The sequence below is a fragment of the Primulina tabacum genome, chromosome 11 (genome assembly GCF_025594145.1).
Source record: "Primulina tabacum isolate GXHZ01 chromosome 11, ASM2559414v2, whole genome shotgun sequence".
NCBI lineage: Eukaryota > Viridiplantae > Streptophyta > Magnoliopsida > Lamiales > Gesneriaceae > Primulina > Primulina tabacum.
Window position 1 is genome coordinate 1097916 of NC_134560.1, and position 8769 is coordinate 1106684.

Below are 8769 nucleotides of genomic sequence, written 5' to 3' on the forward strand. Positions count from 1 at the left end.
GATTCTGGGGTTTGTGAACACAATGCTATGTTTGGTATTACATGACCCTTAAAGCATAGACATTAGTGGCCCCGATGATTGGTTGAGATTTGAGATTTGATGGCGCTTTGTCGACGCTATCATACGAGTATCCCTTATTGAGGCCGGTGTGCCAGCTCGAGCATTGATTTGATAGCGATTCGTTTGATTCTGACATGTGCTCAGTGGATGGGCATTTGACCTGATACATCCACGACATACATGCATTGCATACCATATATCATTGTTTAGATACTTGTAGTATATATGATGGTTGTTCCATACGCAGCTTTGCTAATCCCCAAGGGGGGCTGTTGTTGTCTTTGTGTGTGGACAATGGCAGGTACTCCAGGATATCAGGAGGCCGGAGAGGGTACTTCTGGAGGGAGTCACAGTTTGGGCTGAGGTTTTATGTTTTGTTCCCATTATATATATATGTATCTATATACCGGAGCATGTCCCGAGGATATGAGTTGTTTGTATATGATTGGATTTGATTATGTGTGGGCAAGTTTTATGATGTTAGATGAAATACTATTTTTAGTATTCAAATTATAGAAGAAATATTTTGGGCTCATTGTAAAGAAAATTTAAACTCGTTTTCCGCTGTAATTAATTAACCCTAATCAGATTGTGTTGTAATAACGATTAGGAGCTAAGGGTCCCACACAGTATGGTATCAGAGCATAGCTGGGAATGCTCAATTGAGTCTTATGTACACGTAAATAGGCGCAAATGAATTGTGTGTATGTGTTTGATTTATTTGTATTACTTGCTCCTACCTGATTTAGTTTGAGTAAGTTATTGATGAGATTGATGATATGAGATGATGATGTGGAATTGATATTGATTTGTGATATTCATCCCTTGATTTGTAGATGGATCACACAAATGAAACTGCGAGTAGCAATACTGAGAGGATAGATGAGCAATTTGAAGGATTGTCCATGGATATAGTGATGGCTCGATTCCAGGATCTGAAACCACCGAGGTTCTTTGGCACTGAGAGTGCAGAAAGAGCAGAGGCTTGGTTAAAGGATATCGAGCATTTGTTTAATATTGTTGAATATTCTAAGGCTCAGAGACTGAAACTTGCTCTCTATCAATTGAAAGACCGAGCAAAATCTTGGTGGGAAGCTGCTGAGATTGGATTGAAAGAAGCCGGGATTGAAGTCACATAGGATGTCTTCAAGGCCCAATTTTTGGAGCAGTATTCCCCTTCTTCCTATTATACTGCTCAGGATAATGAATTTAATAGTCTGCAGCAGGGAACGATGACTATTGCAGAGTATGCTTCGAAGTTTTCTACTATGTTGAAATATGCACCTCACGTAGCTGGGAATGCAAAAGCGAAATATAACAGGTTTGTGAATGGATTGCATCCTGCTTTATATACTTTTGTTGTTTCTGGATTGCCTACCAGCTACGCAGAGGCAGTTGAACGAGCCAAGGCAGCCGAGGCTGGACTCAGGCGAGGAGGTCCACAGTATACTCCTCCACCACCAGTGTCAGCTCAGCAGCCTACATTGCGCCCGAGAGGTAAAAAGTTCAAGAAGACTGGTACTGTTTCTTCGTCTTCTTCGAGTTCGAGTGGATCCCAGAGAGGGAGTCCAGTGATTGCTCCTTATTGTAGTCATTGTGGGGGTAAACATAATATCGATCGGTGTCGAGGTATGTTTGGCACTTGTTATCAGTGTGGGCAGGAAGGCCATTTCTCTCGAGTATATCCGAATAGGGGTACGACTTCTTCTCAACCCCAGCCAGGATTTAAAGGTGGCCCTAGCATGATGAGACCTGCTGTTCCTGTTCCATCTTTTCATCAGTCGAGTGTCCCACGATACCGAGGACCAGGTGGTCAGACTGTCCAGGTTCCTCCTCAAGTTCGAGTGTATGCTATGACTGAGAATCAGGCGAAGGAAGCTCCTGGTGGTGTGATTGCAGGTATTTGCATGCTTTGCGATTATCCTGCACGTATTTTATTTGATACAGGAGCATCTCATTCATTCATATCTCATGCATTTGTTGCATCTCACGGTATTGAGTGTACCCCATTATATGATACATTATCGATAGCCATGCCAGCAGGAAAGATTATTTTGTCTGAGCAAGTTGTGCATAATTGTGTATTGATATATGAGGACAATGTGATATTTCTGAATTTGATTGTCCTTCCAATGCACGACTTTGATTGTATTGTTGGCATGGATATCTTGACGACAAATCGAGCTACTGTTGATTGTTTTCATGGAGTGATTCGATTTCGACCGATTGATGGACCCAAGTGGAATTTTTATGGCAAGGGTTCCCAAGCAAAAATTCCATTAGTATCTTCCTTGGAAATGTCTCGAATTTTGACTAGCGGAGATGAGGGTTATCTTATCTACGCTATTGATGTCTCTAAGAAGGAGCCTTCGTTATCTGAGATTCCTGTTGCGAAAGAGTTTCCAGATGTATTTCCCAATGAGATTCCTGATTTTCCTCCTCATCGAGAAGTTGAGTTTAGTATATGCTAGGGACTGCTCCCATATCTAAAGCTCCCTATCGCATGGCACCATTGGAATTGAAAGAATTGAAAGAACAATTACATGATCTTCTCGATAAGGGATATATTCGACCGAGTGTATCACCTTGGGGAGCTCCAGTTTTATTTGTTCGAAAGAAAGATGGTACTATGCGAATGTGTATCGATTATAGGCAATTGAATCGGGCTACTGTGAAAAACAAGTACCCACTTCCTCGTATTGATGACTTATTTGATCAGCTTCAGGGTACTTCTGTATACTCTAAGATTGATCTTCGTTCTGGTTATCATCAAGTACGAGTTCGAGATGAAGATGTGCCCAAAACTTCTTTTCGTACGAGGTATGGCCACTATGAGTTTTTGGTTATGCCTTTTGGTCTCACGAATGCTCCTGCTGTCTTTATGGATCTAATGAATCGTGTCTTTCGAGATTATCTTGACCGATTCGTTATTGTATTTATTGATGATATTCTTGTATATTCGAAATCGAAAAAGGAGCATACTGAACATCTGAGACTCGTGCTTCAAACTCTTCGCAATAGCCATTTATATGCTAAATTGTCCAAATGCGAATTCTGGATGGACAAAGTGATATTTTTGGGCCACGTCATTTCGAGACATGGCATATCTGTTGATCCTGCGAAGGTCGAATCTGTATTGAATTGGCCAAGACCTACGAATGTTCCCGAGATCCGTAGCTTCATGGGTTTAGCTGGATATTATCGTCGTTTTATTGAAGGATTTTCGAAAATAGCTAAACCTATTACTCAACTGACACAGAAAAATCAGCGATTCATTTGGTCAGATGAATGTGAAGCTAGTTTTCTTGAATTGAAGACGAGATTGACCACAACACATGTGCTTACTATTCCCTCAGGTACCGGAGGATTTGTTGTGTGCACAGATGCATCTGCTAAAGGTTTGGGCTGTGTGCTGATGCAACACGGACAAAGTGGTTGCTTATGCGTTTCGTCAATTGAAATCTCATGAAACTCGTTATCCTATTCATGATCTTGAATTGGCCGCCATTGTATTTGCTTTGAAGATTTGGCGTCATTATTTGTACGGAGAAAAGTTTGTTATTTATTCAGATCATAAGAGTCTGAAATATCTATTTTCTCAATCGGATTTGAATATGAGGCAACGCAGGTGGATGGATCTCCTGAAGGATTTTGATTGTGAGATTCAATATTACCCTGGATCGGTGAATGTTACTGCGGATGCCCTTAGCCGTAAAGTTTATGATTCTGTGTTAGCTTCTATTAATGTCGCCAAGGTACATGAGGATGTATCTGGTTGGACTTTTCACTCGAATTGGAATTCTTTCACTGTCTCAGCATTGCAAATTGAGCCGAACTTGATATCGAAAATACGAAAGGCCCAACGAAGCGATGCTCAGATCCAAAATTCGAAAGAACTTGTATCTACAGGACATTAGTCTGGATTCCAGATTTCTTCTGATGGTTCTTTACGTCTTAATGGTCGGCTGGTAGTCCCTAATGATTTTGATTTGAAATCTGCCCTTCTTCGAGAAGCACATTGTAGCAAATACAGTATTCACCCTGGAGGTCGAAAGACGTATTTGACATTGAGACCTCAATTCTGGTGGAAACGTATGAAGAAGGACATTGCTGAGTTTATTTCGAAATGTCTTGTCTGCCAGCAAGTGAAAGTCGAGAGAATGAAACCTGGAGGATTGCTCCATAGGTCTCGAAATCACGAAATGGAATTGGGAACATATTGCTATGGATTTTGTGACTCATTTACCTCGTTCGCCCAAGGGCTGTGATGCTATTTGGGTTATTATTGATCGGCTTTCGAAATCTGCACATTTTATTCCGTATGAGCGGACTTATCCTTATAAAAAAAATGGCCCGTTTACACATCGAGAATATTGTGAGCCTGCACGGTGTGCCAGTCTCGATTGTATCAGATCGCGATCCCAGGTTTGCTTCTAAATTCTGGGGTAGTTTTCAGGAAGCGATGTGTACGCATTTGGATATGAGTACTGCTTATCATCCTCAAACCGATGGCCAGACTGAGCGTACAATTCAAACATTGGAAGATATGTTGCGTGCGATTGTGATGGACTTCAGAATAGGATGGCAAGATGCCTTACCATTAGTTGAATTTTCTTATAATAATAGTTTTCAAACGATTATTGGTATGGCACCGTTTGAAGCTCTATATGGGAGACGATGTAGATCACCATTATTCTGGGATGAAATTGGTGAGAGACAATTGACTGGACCTGAAATGATACAAGAAATGAATGATAAGGTTCAGTTGATTCGACAGCGAATGAAAGCTGCTCAGGATCATCAAACGAGTTATGCGAACAAGCGAAGACGACCCTTGAAATTCCAGAAAGGTGACAAAGTGTTTTTGAAAATATCTCCCTTTAGAGGTACTGTTCAATTCGGCATGCGAGGGAAATTATCTCCTCGATATGTTGGTCCATATGAGATCCTTGATCATGTTGGTGATCTTGCTTATCGATTGGCATTGCCACCAGCTCTATCTGCCATTCACGATGTATTTCATGTTTCTATGCTGAGGAAATATGAACCAGATCCATCACATGTACTTGCACCTGATGAGGTTGAACTTGATCATTCTCTTTCCTATGTTGAACAACCTATTCGCATTATGGATCAAAAGGAAAAGATATTGCGAAATAAATCGATTCCGCTAATTCAAGTGCAATGGACACTGCATGGTGTGGAAGAGTCGACGTGGGAATTGGAGAGCAAGATGCGAGATTCATATCCACATTTGTTTGATTCTCTTCCATATGTTCCATTGTATTCAATGTATACTTATCCGTTTACAGATTTTAGTTTTGATATGTACTATAACTTATGACATATATATGTTTGTCAATGTTATGTATATAGAGATATTTGAGATTTCGAGAACGAAATCTTTTAAGTGGGGGAGAAATGTAAGGACCGTGTATCGTATTATCGTAAATCCCATGTTGATTATCGATAATTATGAAATTGTCATGTGATTATGTATATGATGTATATCATGACAATGAAAGTGAGAAAATAAATATTGAATATGAATGGATGTTGTAAGAGCTCGAGTGGAGAAGCCGGACGCCAATATAATACAAAACCCAATAATTTGGACAGAACGTGTGGCGCCCGAGCGTTAGAAAATGACCGCCCGAGCGCCAGTGTAGAGCATGTTATGGCTCGGACAGAACATTCTGCGCCTGAGCGGTAGTTTGTGATCGCCCGAGCGCGGTACAAAGCATACTCGGGGGCAGAACATCTCGCGCTCGGGCGCGAGAATTCTATCGGTCGAGCGCGATAGCGATGAGGATAAGAGTAACTTTTTTCCTCTTTTCTTCTTCAGTTTTTATTCGATAACTTCGAGTGAAAAGTTGGAAATTCGATTTCTTTCGTCCGAATCGACTTCGAAACACTGTCTAAACGCGAAACAAATTATAGATTCGGAATCTTCGCGTCGAAAGCTTCCTTTTGAGGTAAATTTCTTCTAGTTTCAGCAGCTCTAAATATGAAAGTACTGGAATAGCATGTATTTGAAGTCGAGATTCCTGTATGTGGTAGAATAACCGACAAGAAACTCATATTCGAAGTCGGAATTGAATTATGTTATGATTTTGATTTGATATGAATTTTCAAAGTTTCAAAAGATATTTGGAACTTGTATTATTGAATTTGAATGGTGTTATTGATTGAAATGAATATGTTATTGACGTAGAAAGCTTATTATACTGATATCTTCAAGCTACATTGACTGGAACGAAGAATCGATGTATGTTGCGACCGGGTAACATACGACATGTATCTGTATTATATGATATATGTTGGATTGATTTGATTGATTGGAATGAGAATACATGTCTACATGCCTTATTTGTTGAGTTTATGTGGCATACATGACATTGTGATTTGAATATCGATGTATAAAATAAATGTTTTGTTAACACACATCGTTTGATGCATACATCGATACATGACATGCACGTTGAGCTATGATCCTTGGATACCCTGATATGATTTGATTGGATTTTGGGGTTTGTGAACACAATACTATGTTTGGTATTACACGACCCTTAAAGCATAGACATTAGTGGCCCCGATGATTGATTGAGATTTGGGATTTGATGGCGCTTTGTCGACGCTATCATATGAGTATCCCTTATTGAGGCCGGTGTGCCAGCTCGAGCATTGATTTGATAGCGATTCGTTTGATTCTGACATGTGCTCAGTGGATGGGCATTTGACCTGATACCTCCACGACATACATGCATTGCATACCATATATCATTGTTTAGATACTTGTGGTATATATGATGGTTGTTCCATACGGAGCTTTGCTCACCCCCAAGGGGGGCTGTTGTTGTCTTTGTGTGTGGACAATGGCAGGTACTCCATGATATCAGGAGGCCGGAGAGGGTACTTCTGGAGGGAGTCACAGTTTGGGCTGAGGTTTTATGTTTTGTTCCCAGTATATATATATGTATCTATATACCGGGGCATTTCCCGAGGATATGAGTTGTTTGTATATGATTGGATTTGATTATGTGTGGGCAAGTTTTATGATGTGAGATGAAATGCTATTTTTAGTATTCAAATTATAGAAAAACTATTTTGGGCTCATTGTAAAGTAAATTTAAACTCGTTTTTCCGCTGTAATTAATTAATCCTAATCAGATTGTATTGTAATAACGATTAGGAGCTAAGGGCCCTACACTATTACCTAGTGTTATATTTATTAATTGTATTCAATAAATATATATATTCCCATATTAATAAGTTTTTTTTGTCATAATAATAATATATCCGAAAGTATTACAACATGGAGCTTCTTCTCTAATCAAAAACATCTACACATTTAAATGTAAATTCACCATTTGAGTTTGTCCATTGTTGTATATATCTAGGAGAGACTCTTGTAGAGTAATTAATTTGGTATGGATGGTGTAGTTTTTTCACTTTTCCAAAAATACTCTCAATTGTTTTTAAAATTAATAATTATTTATAGTAATCCATCATCCATTGGTACTTTTAATTTATATGTATATGTATTAATTTCCAGTATTTTTAAACTCTATTGATCATTTCCCTACATAAGAAATTTTTCGAAAAATTAAAGGCGTTAAAATTGCATATTGTTTCTGTGTGTGTGTGTGTTTATACATACAAAATTCTGAATTTTATATGTATAAAAAATTGAAATATCGGGAATTCTGGTCAGATGTACGAATGGTGTAAAAAGTCTGAGATAATTAAAACAATGAAATTAGATACAGTTGATTAACTGCTTGAAATGTCAACTGCAGCCGACAATAAATAAGAAGACGACTCTAGCTAGATATTTCAATGTAAGATTACAGAAGTTCAAGCTATTCAAATTAAATCAATTAAGAGCAGATTCCTCAACTCATCCAAATGTTAAAGTCGGTCCCTATCCGAAATGGATTAGAAAATTAGAGTTTGAAAATTTCAATTATATCTATAGTAATTGGATAATCGAATAATATATCGACGCGATTTTGTCTCAATAAAGTAAGGAATCAAAAGTGTTCAAAAAAATTTTGTTACCATGTAAATTTTACAATATTGAAAGGTTTCCCTGCCTAAAATAAGTACATTTAAACAAAAAAATGTCGTATATATTGAGGTGACGGAGTGTCCCTCCCACCTGTACTGACTTGATTTGCCATTAGAGTTGAATACATGCATGACATTTGATTAAGTTTAGCATTTAATGCTAATGCTGAAATTTTGCTTATGCATCATGCATTCATGTTCCTAACAATACGTATACATATATATAATATGTATATTCAGCCCCTAAAACACAAATTGACAAGATTAATTAAAGTCGTAAGATGGATTTGGTGCTGCTCAAGTGGATCATTTATTGCTCTAAATACATTTTGTTAAATTGACACCATATTTTAATTGATATTTCCTTTTAAAATCTATGATATATATATGCCTCAAGATCCGATCTATTTAGATGTGGTAGATATCGAGGCATTGTTCACTTTCCTATTTTGAATACTATTGCCACATTCAGTAGGGATAGGACTCGGGTGTCTCTCTTGGGCAGGGCGTCAGTACAATTGTAGTTTAGTGGCAATGACTTTTAAAGACATGATTCATTTCGAATCTCCTTTGTATAAATCAACTTCTTAACCTAATTTCCTATGCTCAATTGATTGTTGATGCAGTAGCTCTGAGTCG